Consider the following 13,625-nt stretch of genomic DNA (forward strand, 5'->3'; position numbering starts at 1 on the left):
CAAGCTATTAGTCATTCCTTTGAATTAATACATTGAAGGCCTCTGTTAAAATTAAAATATTATCTACTAATAGAGAGACAAATGAAGCTATTAACATTTACCTCGAATAAGTTGATTGAATTCCTTAATCACTTAGCAAAATCCTTTGTGAAAGAGACCCAGAAGCAGTTAAGTTTGGAGGATGAAAGAAAGGGGTCTAGAACTGGATTGCTGTGTGGGGAGGGATGATAGTGGTGGGGCGCTCTACTGTAAGTCAGGGACTAGTTCAAAAGCACTAGAAACTCAGGTGGAAGGGAGTTGTTAGAAGGTGAAGCATATGATAGTGAAGGATGAGGAAGAACATGGAAAGCGAATCTCCTTTACTGTTAGTTCTTCCAAGAGGTAGCTAACTTTGTTCCAATATGTCCCTGATAAAATAATCACTCCTTGGGCAGGGAGTTTGGCCTAGTGGTAGAATGCATGCCTAGCATGTATGAAGACTCAGGTTTGATTCCTCGGTACGATATACATAGAAAAAAAAAAGCCAGAAATGGTGCTGAGGCTCAAGTGGTAGAACTCTAGCCTTGAGAAAGCCCAAGGACAGTGCTCATGCCCTGAGCCCAAGCCCAGGATTGGTGAAAAAATACATTATAGAATTTAAAATAATCACTTCTTTACACTTTAGGAAACTCTTAGTGGAATCAAGTTCTTAATGAGGTGCCACGGGATACACCTGTAATCCTAGATACTTAGAAGGCTGAGATCTGAGAATCGAGGTTCAAAGCCAGTCCAAAGTGTATGACACTCTTATCTCCAATTGACTAGCAAAAAAGCTGGAAAAGGAGCGGTAGCTCCAGTGGTAGAGTAACAGCTTTAAAAAAGAAATCAAACAAGAGAGTGAGGCCCTGAGTTCAAGCCCCAGTATCAACATAAAAAGAAAATTATTTAGCTGTCTGTGGGAATTATATCAGATGTAACTGAAGAATTCTCGGGGATCAATTGACTTTCAGAGTCAATTTTGGGTTCAACATTGTGGGCTTTTTTTTAGGTATTTTCGTACCTTAAAATTTGTTTTAAGTTCATTGCAAACATTTAGTTATGAAATAAATAGAATCAAATCTAAAGATCTCAAACATCGACCTGGATTCCAGGGCTGCACTGTTAATGATATGCTATCAGGATCTTTTCTATGCAATATTGGCATCTATGTTAGATGGTAGTGTATTATAGTACATATTTACATTTTAATAGGTGCATATATATTTTTCATCTTACATAAATACAATCATCTACACTCTGCCTACCTCTTCCTTTTTCTCTTTTATTATGATAAATATGTTACACACTATTTACTCTTTTTTTTTTTTGCCAGTCCTGGTCTTGAGCTCAGGGCCTGAGCACTATCCTTGGACTTTCTCAAGGTTAGAGCTCTACCACTTGAGCCTCAGCACCACTTCCGGCTTTTTTTCTATGTATGTGGTACCGAGAAATCGAACCTGGGTCTTAATGCATGCTAGGCAAGCACTTTAACCACTAGGCCAAACTCCCGGCCACTATTTACTCTTTTAATCAGTTTTATGTATACAATTCAATGGCACTATGCCCATTAACAGTGCTATATAACATTACTTTCAGAAAATTTTCGTGCAGACAGAACGTCTGTATGCTTTAAACAACTATTCATTTCCTATCTCCTGGTAACCTCCATTTTGCTTTCTATCGCTATGCTTCTTGCTCTTTTACATTTTTTGAAAAAATTAATCTATAAACATTGAAGTTCAAACAAGGGCCTGGAGCATAGACTAGTGGTAGAGTGCTTGCTTAGCATGCACGAAGCCCTGGGTTCAATTCCTCAGTACCACATATGCAGAAAAAGCCTGAAGTGTTGCAGTTGCTGAAGTGGCAGGGCTCTAGCTTTGAGTAAAAAGTATCCAAAGACAGTGCCCAGGCCCTGAGTTCAAGCCCCAGGAATGGCAAAAAAAGTTCAAACAATACAAACCAATATACACAATATTTCTCTGCTATGATTTGGATCTGAAATGACCCTCAAAAGTTCATGTAATGAGGTGAGCCCTTTGGAAAGTGTTTGGATCATGAGAGTTCTGACCTCATCAGAAGGGTATTGGGAGGTTTTGGAAACTACTAGGTAGAGTCTAGTTGGAGGAAGTAGATGTGGTTTTGAATAGTGTATTGGGACAACTCATCTGTCCTCTCTGTTATAATGGGGTCAGCAGACTTCTGACTCACCAACTTAAAAAAATAACCAAAGATTTTATTGGGGAAAAAGTCACATGACATAAAATTTATCCTCCCAACAAATTCCAAGAATTACAGTATAATAATGTCAACTATGTGCACATTGTGCAGCAGGTCTCCAGAACTTCCCCCGTCCATCCTGAATGACTGAAATTGTGCACTCACTAAAAAGCTATTCCTCACCTCCCCCAAGCCCCAACCACCATTTTAGATTCTTTTTCTATGAGTATGACTATTTTAGAGTCTTCATATGTGTACAATAATGCAGTATTTTTCCTTTTGTGATCGATGTATAATAATTAATATAATGTCTCAGGGTTCATCTATGTTGTAACATGTGACAAGAATTTCTTCTTTTTTAAGGGCTGAATATAGTATTCAATTATATGTGAACACATTGTTTTAATCCTGTATTTAGTGAAAGGACAATTAGATGGTTTTTATTTCTTGTTTATTGTAAAGAGTGCTTCATAAACATGGGAATATAGGTATCTCTTTTATATGCTGATTTCATTTCCTTTCAATACACACCTATAAATGGGCCTGCTGGATTTTATGATAGTCCTACTTTAAATTTTTGAGGAACATCCACATTGTTGTCCACAGTGGCTACACCAGTTTACAGTTCTTTGCTAAGTGGTGGCAACATTTTACAACAGTGAGCATTGGCTCCAGTTTCTTCACAACATTGTTAATACTTATTATTTTTTATCGTGGGTATCGTGTTTTGAGTTGCATTATCCTAATGAATATTGATGTTGAGCATCTTATCATCTAGTTGTTGGATTTTTAAATCTTTAGAGAACGTCTATTCAGTCTTTCGCTCAATTTTAAATAAAACTGTTGTGTTATTGAGTTGTAGACATTCCTTACATATTCTGAATGTTAACTCCTTACTAGATATATTGTTTATAAATATTGTCTCCCATTCTGCAGGTTGCCTTTTAATTGTGTTGATTTTATCTTCTGTGATGCAGATGCATTTAAATTTTATGCAGTCCCATTTGTGCACTTTTGCTTTTGTTGACTGTGTTTTTGATGTGACTCATTAACTTTCACTTGTCTTAAGGTTGGACTTTCATCAGGGCAGCCTGGTTGTGATTTTTGCTTTCATTTTCCACCTCAGTACTTTCCAGCACATTATTTAACATGGGTGTTGGCTGATTGCTGCTGGTTCCCTGACAGGATACACCCAGAGCTACCTTAATTTTTCTGGATTTGTTCCCATGTACAGTAACTGAAAGCCTGTGAGATGGATTACTTTCTGGTTTCTTTCTTTTCCCCTTTTGCTTAGTGTTAGAGACAGTCTCTTCTGGGGCTTTCTTTTCCTTGTCTAATACATACACCTTGTATGTCAGGCAGTGGTCTCTGAGCCAATGATGGGCCTGCAGGAGGGCTGACTACAGACCAATGGGAGGTTCCTGAGTTCCAAATGGACCAATCAGCTTATTAGGGAGATTGAATACCTGGATAGCTAGCATCTGCCCATTGTCCTCTTAGTAATGACCCTCTTGTTTTGCCAATCAAGGATCGGAAGTCGCAAAAGAAAATCCCCTTTGGTACCTTTAATCCAGCCACACAACTTCTGTCCAAGGCCCAATAGAAAATAACCATTCGGCCTTTGTCAAAAAAAAAAAAAAGAGGGGTTGGGTTTCCTTCAATTGTCTGCCTTTTTCTGTCTCCTCTACTATTTTTGTTGTGGTCTGTAGTTAAGTTTGCATAGAGTGGTTACATCAGGAGGACCTGTGCGGAGGAACCAGGCACTCGTCTCATTGACAGCTGCAACGACCTTTTCCTTGTTCGAATCCGATGCTTTGGAGGGCCACGGGGGGGTGACACTGGCTGTGGGAGAAGAGTTTGACTATAGTCTGTCCTCCTTCTGTATTTCACACACGTCCTGTGGTCTCTCTCTCTCTCTCTCTCTCTCTCTCTCTCTCTCTCTCTCTCTCTCTCTCTCTCTCTCTCTCTCACACACACACACACACACACACACATACACACACGCGCGCGCGCACACAGACACACACACACATACAGACACACACACACTCCCACTTGCTCGTGGTGTGTCTCGCTCAAGATGACAGGGCGCTGGAGGAAAGGCTGCTGGAATCAGCTGGTAGGTACAGTAGTAACCCGAACCCCACCCACCCCACTGCCCTCGCTTGCTCAGGTTTCACCGGTCACTCCAGCCAGGGGAGAAAACGTGTAAAAGCGCCTCCAGAGGAGGGGCTAGGGGAGCTGGGAGGGGCTGGGGTGGTGGAAGGTGAGCTCGGGAAGGTAGCCCAGCACCCCTTCTGCTGGGGCCACTCCCAGTACTCCCTCGGGGTGTCAGTCTCAGCCCATTTGCCCCTACTCCACACTCCCCCCCCCCTTCGAAGGGATTGCCTTTTTTTTTTTCCTCTGCGGCGGCGGAAATGACAGTGTGGTGCTGCCGTGGTGTCATGGTGCTGCCTCTGGACAGAGGGACGAAAACTCTTTAAGTTTAGCCTGAAAGACCCAGTGGTGGTAGCGTCGCAGTCACCGTGCTGTCCCCTGCGGGGCGCGCGGATCCTGGTAGCTGCGCGGCGGCAGCGGCGTCGGCGGCAGCAGCAGCGGCGGCGGCAGAGACTGCGAAGGCGGGCGGCGGCCTAGAGTGGTGGCGGCAGCAGCGGCAGCAGCGAAGGCGGCCCGGGAGCTCGCTCTGGAGCCCAAGCCAGCTTGCTGCGGAGGCCGGCGAGCGCCCCGCGCTCCCAGGCGCGCATAGGAGATGGCTGGCACCCGGGAATGCTTTGGGTAAAACGCGCCCCCTCGCCGCGGCCCTGGGGCTCGAGCTTTGCCGCCCGCACAAGGCTCGGCCCGGGCTCCAGCTGCTTTTCAGGTGCCGCTGGGGCTGGCTTTGGTTGAGGGCACCCGGGCTCGGCGGGAAGGGGTGACGGGAACCACCAAGCTCAATGCGGGGGCAGAAGGGGCCCTGATCGGGCCCTGGCTCTCGGTCACGCCGTTAGGGCCCAGGTTCCTACCCTGTCCCTGCCCTCCTGGGACAGAGTTTGCACTGGCGGGTGCCGAGCGGGGACGGCCCGAGGCCTCCTGTGCGGCCGGGCGAGCGAAGCCGGGCAAGGGCAATCAGGCAGCTCTCCTGGCGCCGGGAAGCAAGTCTGGGAAAGGGCACGGCCACCTTCCCACGCTCCCACGACCAGCAGCGTCCTCGGCCCGGGCGGTGCCCCTCAACCGGCTGTCTGCCGGAGCTGGCGCAGCTGGCAACAGCGAGCGATGCGTAGAACACCCTGTCGGTGCGGAGGCCCTGCGAAACTTAATCCCTTTTTTGCTGGGGGAGCAATCCTCAAGTCTCCGTCTGGGTGGTTCCTTATTTCTGGCCTAGCTGCGAAAGCAGCTCTGTGGGGGAGAGGGAAAACTTACAGATGTCCTCAGGACACACTGCGACGGAATCGGGGAAAGGTGATTTTTTTCTTCTTTCATTTCTGACTCGTAAGAAATAAGTAAATAACGGCAGGGCAGAGCAGATTTTAATAATATGTGTAATGATCGGGTTTGGGTTACTTCACAATTCGTGTGCCACACATTTTTTTGGACAAAATTATTTCTTCTTGAAGCAGGAAATTGGGATCCTACGGTGGTTGGGCTCATCACTTTCTCTCTGTCTCTGTCTTGGTCTCTCTCCTCTCTGTCTCAAATTCACCGCTCACCCTGTTCCTGCCTGCTTCATACCACGTACTTGCCCACCGAAATCTCCCTTCAGAATCCCTCTGTCCCAGCCTTTCTCCCATAAACCTGTGTGTACTTGCAGCTACGCAGCTTCTAGCTTCTCAGCCACGTTGCCTTTTTTGAGGATTTCTGAGTGTAAGGCTGGTGAATGGTGAATGTGTCCCTGGGAAGGTATACTTAGGAAGGAATATGTTGGAAACTGTAAACAGACAAATATGGGAGACATTAACTCATCTTACTCTTAAGTTGGGCCAGAAAGACTGCCTTTAACCCCATTGTGTTCCCTCCCAGTACTTGAGTCAGTTCCCCGGCAATGTTCCAATGGAAGGGGGTTGCCAAATAGGGAGTTCTCCTCCCTTACTTTTCTTCTGTTTGGGAAGCTTTAGCTCTACCCTAGATGATTATCCCTAACTCATCCTTCTTTCTACCTCCTCTTCATTTACAGCCCCGAGGGAGAAGGAGCCTTTTTATATATTCTTGCCCAATCAATTAACTTAATGCAGATTTATAATGGAAATTAGATTTCTCTTGACTGTTCCTCACAATTGGAATTATGTGGTTGAAATACAGGTTTAGGAGCCAACATGATCAGAGAGTTCGTCCCAATGACCTTTCTTTCATAGTTGGTACACTTGTATAAAAGACTTAATATTGTGTACTGAGTATTGTGACTATTGGCTTGGTCCTTTGAAGATGAAAGGATTCTATAAACACTTAGCATGATGTGGTCTTTTTTTTTCAAAGAGAGCACTTCATTTACCTTTTATTGGGTGATGGAATTGATTGGGTGTAAGTAGGTTTATGAAAACTTAATTTGCCATTATTGGTCCCCCTCGAATCCAAATCAATCATTGTGTTTAGTTCTTGAATCTGTTTTTCTCCCCACTGAATGAAAATGTATATACAAGTAGACAGAGAACAATGGTGATGATTTTAAGTTCTGAATTATGTCTGCTGTACTCTAACCTATCTGAGTCAGACTCATTTGAATACATAACCTCACCCATTTTTTAGCCTGTGTGTGGGGAACTTAGTTGATTTCTAATGAAAAGTGGGATAGATAATTTTAGGCCTAGCAATTTCAGCATGATGAATATCCTATCTAGTAGCAGTGAGTCTGTAAGTACCTATAATATGCAGAGTCTTGCTGGATGCAGTGGCTCATGCGTGTAATCATAGCTACTCAGGAGGCTGAGATCTGAGGATCAAAGTTCAAAGCCAGCCCGAGCACAAAAGGACCCAAGACTCTCTAATTAACCTCTAGAAAATGGGAAGTGGGGCTTGGCTCAAGGGTATGGCAGTAGGCTTAAGCTCAGGAGATCAGGGACAGTGCCCAGGCAGAGTTCAAGCCTCATGACCCACAAAAATAAATAAATAAATAAATAATTTTTAAAAAAAATGCAGAGTCTTTTGCTGGCTGGACCGAGTCCCTACACTTGGCCCAGTATTTTGGATTCAGGCTTGTTTTAGGATAGACTCCATACCTGAAACTCCAGGATTAGGACAGGAGTTGCTATATGGGACAGGAGTAGAGGCTGAAGATTTGACAGGCTGGGTTGCTCCCTCCAATTTATTTTCATGACTACTAGAATTCTCATCTAGCATGTTGTACCTTGTAAGGCCACCTCAGGGAAGTACTACTACAAACCAGAGAGACTTGGTTGTTTCACAAACATATCATATGAACAGTGCAAATTGATGTAGATAAATTGGTTTACTTAATTTCTCCTCAGAACTGAGCAACGTGCTCTAGCTTGCAGATGTTAAAATAGTGCCAGTGGCGTCTCATAATTGCATCCAAATATTGCACTGGGTAACAAGCCTGTTGATTCCTTCATTCCTCCTCCCATAAAACTTGCTGACACCACAACTGAGGGAAAAAAAAAACTACAGAGCATGTACATCAGCAAACCTCATTGGCTTGGTGAAGAAGAGAGAATGCTGTTTCTTCATTTTCCTCTTGGAACTTTTTCTTTCACAACAGAGACATAGAACACTATAAAGGTGAAGACAGGTCCGCCACTCACCATATATCTCAAATGACTCTACTTGGAGGTACCTCTTTGGCCTTGTGTGTCTGTCAGGGTAAATTTCAGGGCATTAGACAGTGCCATTCAGCTACTGTAGGAGACCCGAAGTTGCTCCATTTCCTTATAGCATAAGTTTGTCCTTTTTTCTGTGTAAAAGAGAAAAATGAGAGTTTGTGTTTATGATGCTCCTCCTTATTGAAGCTAGATGTCTTGACTTGGAACCTTGCATCATCAAAACATGAGATGTGACATGTTTGTACTTGATGTACCATAGTTTAGGAGGGTTTATAATTATTCACATTTTGGTAAATGAAACCTTGGTACCAAGGCAGTATTACGCTAATGTTTGTGTTTTATGACTCTCAAAGCAATAACAGTAATAGAACAAACACCAATGTGTTCATTACTTGTCAGTGTATAGAAGAGACTAGCAAAATGTTTTTCAATTAATGTGTAAGATCACACTATCATGTAAGCAAATCAGATAAGTAATGCTGAAATTCCAACTTCAGTTACCCCTTCCCATCCCAATTCAGCCTGCTAGTCAACTTTTGTTCCCTCTTCCCTTCCAGAATTTATCAAAATTATGATAAGAGTTTTTTGTGGACTATAAAAGTCTCTGCTCTGTAGCTTTTTATACATCTTACTCTGCTCTTCTCCTTCTTACTAAGTAGAGGCATGTGACATTTTTGGTAATCTCCCAGATCCTGCATTTTTCCTTAGAAATCCTACAAGCTGGTAAGACTCCAATATAGTAGAATATATTTGACAATATAGGCAGTAGTGGGATTTTGAGTAATATGCCAATATCCTATTGTTCCCCTTTGCATGTGAAATTCAATTGAATATACACTAGAATGTTGTTTCACTGTAAGTGGGTTATAGCAAAGTATCATCACTGCAGTGCTCCGACTGCCTGACCTCAGGCATTGTCTCAGCCTCTTTTCTGCAAGTCAGATACCTCTGGTTCATGAATAGTATCCCTAGGCTCTCAATCATCTTCTTACTAAGACCAGATGATATGATAACAAGTCCATTATATAATGGAAAATCCTTCTAAAACATATAATCACAGTATTTGGAATTTACTCTGATTGAAGCATAGTGTATAGGCATGACAAATAATGATAACTTGGGGCACCGAAGTGTATGACTATATACTATCTAGTTTACAGATATCAAAATGGTGTAAGGTCGAGAATCCTTAATCATTTTGTCTATGGCCCTTTCTTTGTTCAACGTTGCTTGGATCCATGTGGTTCCCTTGAGAGTAGAAGCCTGATTTCAAAAAGGCCTCTGTTCTCTGTCCCTTGTTTCTGACCTGAACTTGGGGTCTTCTCAAGCCTAGTATTCAGAAGCATGTCCTGTATACACATATTGGCAGTTTTATTTTGTAGAAGTAGAGATGAATATCCACACGTCTAGACTACAGAACGCTTAAAAATTCACAGATAATTTCATTGGGAAACAGAGGCTTGGAAAATAGTCCTAACTAGAATAGATGAAAAACTGGATTGGAACCTGGTGTCTGTGGCTCATGCCTATAAACCTAGCTACTCAAGAGGCCTAGATCTGAGGATCATGGTTCAAAGCCAGCCCGGACAGGAAAGTCCAGGAGACTCTAATCTTCAAATTAATCAGAAAAAAAAAGCTGGAAGGGCTGGGAGCGTGGCCTAGTTGTAGAGTGCTTGCCTAGCATACATGAAGCCCTGGGTTCTATTCCTTGATACTACAAACACAGAAAAAGCCAGAAGTGGTGCTGTGGCTCAAGTGGCAGAGTGGCTAGCCTTGGGAAAGCCCAAGGATAGTGCCCGGACCCTGAGTTCAAGCCCGAGGACTGGCAAAGAAAAAGCTGTGCAAAGAAGAGTAGCTGTGGCTCAAGTGGTAGAGTACTACCTTTGAACAAAAAAACCTCAGTAACAGCACTCAGGCCCAATGTTCAAGCCACATCAATATAAAACAAAACAAAATGCTGAATTGGTAGCAGCATTTGTTTTCCATTTTTTCCCTAACCTTACCACCTTGCCAATGTAATGTGAAATAACATGAAGGTGTTATGAATTGTACTTGGGATTCTTGCCAATGATGTTATCTTGGCAAGTCTGTTTCTTTGTTACTTAATTTTAGCATTGTAACAGATTCTTTTATTTTGATATTCACTTTAATGTATATGATTACTACATTGTATAAAGATACACCAAAGGGCTGGATTTAGGTACTAAATACTGAAAGGAAAATATCTTTATGTACTATAAAATATTAAATATCCCTTAGTGACTGATAAGGCAGGAAGTGGCTCTGGCTTTCTCTGGCAGTCAGTAATCAACCTCCAGAGATTATGGAGCCCTCCCACTGTATGATGAAAGCTTGAGAGTTAAGAAGGGATAGTTCTTTTTTTATTGTTGGTATAATGTATAGACGAGTTACAGTTACATACATCAGGTAGTAGGTGCATTACTTCTCACACATTGATACCCCCTCTCATGTTTTTTTTCAAGATTTTTATTTAATATTTACTAACTTGACTACATATAAAATTGTATTAAAGCAGATTCAATGCCCCTCTCATGTTTTTGTCCCCATTTCCCTCCCCTGACCCCTTCCCAATCATCTTGTTTTCCCCCTTCAGTTAAGGGATAATTTTCACCTTAGAAAGAACTAAAAGAGAAGATACATGAGCATAAAAAAAATGCCATAGTCAAGCTAGTCATAGTGATGCATGCCCGTAATCCCACCACTAGGAAACTAAAGTTTGAGGCCAGCCTGGGCTATATAGGAAGACTGTCTTAAGCTAACAAATTTTTTAAAAGAAATATCACATTCAGATCCATGGTCTTCCAGAAATCTTGAGGAAAAGTGGGATTTTCCTCTCTCATGTCAACCATGTGTTTGAAGTGAATTTCCAGATTGTTCAGATTTTTTTTTTAAACGTGCTTCATGTTTGTATTGTGGAACAGGTTACAAATCCTGTTACAAATGATACTTGGCTAACCAACTTAGATTACAAACATATTTGTAAAACAGATTAATATTTTTGTTTTTTCCTCATCTGATTTCCACAAGAGCCTATAAAATGTGTGGGGCAGGTATTTTTAATCCAATAGATGAGTAAGCTGAGACCTCAAAACTTCAAAAGTTTTGAGACCTCAAAACTTTAAATGTCTTACCAAAACTTCTTAGCTAATTTGGTTTAGATCTAGGACTACAGTCAGGTTCTATTATGAGAATAAAAAGAGATAAAGGCTCTGATACGATTTGTAAAGTATAAAATGCTATACAAGTATAGGGTCATTATCAATATTCATTATGAGTATTGATCACTGAGCCCCATGACCTGAGTTTCTTTTTTCAATCCTTATCATACAGGATGAGAATACTATTGTAATGATTACCTTTTATGATCCCAAATGATTGTTTTGAACTACACAAAGCCCTTTGATAACTATAGTGTTCCGGGATTTAATTGTCTTCTTTTTTAGTTCCAAAAAGTGTTCTAATTACTTTTTAGTTACAGTGGCTTCCCCTCTCCATTAGTTGCCCACTGGAACATTCATTGTATCTTCCTTGAGATACAGCAAGCAAAACCATCCACTGTACTTCAGCACCTTGGCTCAGAAAAAGGAACTCTGTACATTTTGTTTATGCTGACTTCCTTTGGTAATGCTGTCCATCAGTTGGTAACTTTTCTGCCTACGCTAATAAATAAGATTTGAGCTGGGATTCAGTGATCCATACCTGTAATCCTAGCTAGTCTGGAGGCTGAGATCTGAGGATCAAGGTTCAAAGTCAGCCCAGGCACTAAAGACCATGAGACTCTTATCTCCAATTAGCCACCAAAAAACCAAAAGTGGTCCTGTGGCTCCAGGGGTAGGGCTGTAACCTTGAACTGAAGAGCTCAGGGACAATACCCAGGCCCAGAGTTCAAGCCCCACGCCCCAAGATTGACATAAATAAATACATAAATAAATAAAGATAGATTTGAGATTTTAGGAGCTAGTTTGCAAAAAATCCAGGTGTCCTTCATATGTGGCAATAGATAACAAGAGATATGTATGAATAGGATGTCAGATCTAGACAGCATCTTAAAGAGATCTAGTGATTCGAGTCTAACTTGAAAATGTTTACACTTGAAAAAACAGTGTAGTAAGCCAACATCTGTTTGTTCATCCTACAAGGAAGGGGGAGAATTTTTACTATCTTAAGGAATATCCCATGGGAGATTAATGTTTATATTATGAAAAACATTTATTTTGTATTAATTAAAAAATGAAACTCCAACTCTATTCAATTCTCAATCTATAGTCTAAAGGTCAGGCTTGGTTTCATATAATTGGGTTTTTCTGGGAAGAAAGGGAGACTATAGCTCCTTAGGGAGATGGTGAATGCCCAGCACTACACTTGGCAAACCTAGAAGAGGAAAACAAGATAGAATATCAGCTATTGAAATAAGTGGAAATTTAATTATGTTCAAATAGCATTTGAAATAATAGATTCTGCCAAATGCAGATCACAATTTCTCTGGATCAGAGTTAGCTAATTCTGGATTTGGAGAGCATTGTTGAGATTAGTCTTGCCCCTTATAAGAGTATAATGCATTATTTTAAGAAAATTGGGAGCAGAGTGTGATGGCTCATGCCTGTAATCCTAGCTGAGATCTGAGGATCAAGGTTCAAATCCAGCCCAGAGACTAAAGACTGTGGAGACTCATATACAATTAATCACTAGAAAAGGAGAAGTGGGGCTATGGCTTCAGGGGTAGGGTGGTAGCCTTGAGCTGAAGAGCTCAGGGACAGCAATCAGGCCCAGAATTCAAGCCCCATGACCCCCCAAAAATAGATTGGGGCCGGGAGTTTGCCCTAGTGGTTGAGTACGTGCAGGAAGACCCAGGTTTAATTCCTCAGTACCACATACATAGAAAAAGCCAGAAGTGGTGCTGAGGCTCAAGTGGTCGAGCTCTGGCCTTGAGAAAGCCCCAAGGACATGCTCAGCCCCAGGACTGGCAGAAAAAGAATCTTGATCACTTTTATTGAAATTCTTAAGGGTTTTTTCTCTTTGTACCCAGTCACAGAGCTTTCTGATGCCTCACTGATAGTTTTTCTCAACGCTTTTTTTTCATAAGCCTCAGCCTGAATAGGAGTATAGGATGAAGATAAACCATACAGAAACAATAAGGCAAATACATAAATAATGCAAATATGTATCTTACTATACATTAACAACTAAATTTCAAAATAAAATTGAGTGTATTCACATGTATCCTTTCTTCTTTTTTTCCTCCCTTCTTCCTTTCCTTTTCCCTTCCCTTTATTTTGGCATTCAGGATTCTGCACTAGGCAAGCAGTTGCTCTACCATTCGATTTAGGCCTCAGCATGGCTATTTATTTCTTAGTATGTTGATTGGTTCTACACTCCCACAAAACTCATTAATGCATTTCAATCACTACTCTGGCTAATGAGTTTTTATTGTACTTGTCTGTTCTGCGTAGAGCAGTGACTCAAAAAGCTTCTGAAGGGGCTGGGAGTTTGGCCTAGTGGTTAAAGTGCTTGCCTAGCATGCATGAAGACCTGGGTTCGATTCCTTGGTACCACATATAGAAAAAAGCCGGAAGTGGTGCTGAGGCTCAAGTGGTAGAGCTCTAGCCTTGAGAAAGTCCA

At 41.9% G+C, this 13,625-nt stretch overlaps 1 protein-coding gene across 2 annotated transcripts in view; it reads left to right on the top strand.

Moving 5' to 3' along the window:
• The first annotated feature begins 4,278 nt into the window (after nt 1-4,278).
• Nucleotides 4,279-13,625, top strand: part of Mid2 (midline 2) — a 96,001-nt gene continuing 86,654 nt past the window's right edge. Inside the window, exon 1 of one of the 2 annotated variants that reach the window (XM_090326920.1) lies at nt 4,279-4,354. The gene's annotated coding sequence lies outside the window, so the exon portion shown is untranslated. Of the gene's footprint in view, nt 4,355-4,986; nt 5,011-13,625 lie in introns of those variants that run through there. The other variant, XM_090326921.1, reaches the window with a different exon arrangement.

Source organism: Megascapheus bottae, chromosome X (genome assembly GCF_031878675.1).
Source record: "Megascapheus bottae isolate mThoBot1 chromosome X, mThoBot2.hap1, whole genome shotgun sequence".
Lineage (NCBI taxonomy): Eukaryota > Metazoa > Chordata > Mammalia > Rodentia > Geomyidae > Megascapheus > Megascapheus bottae.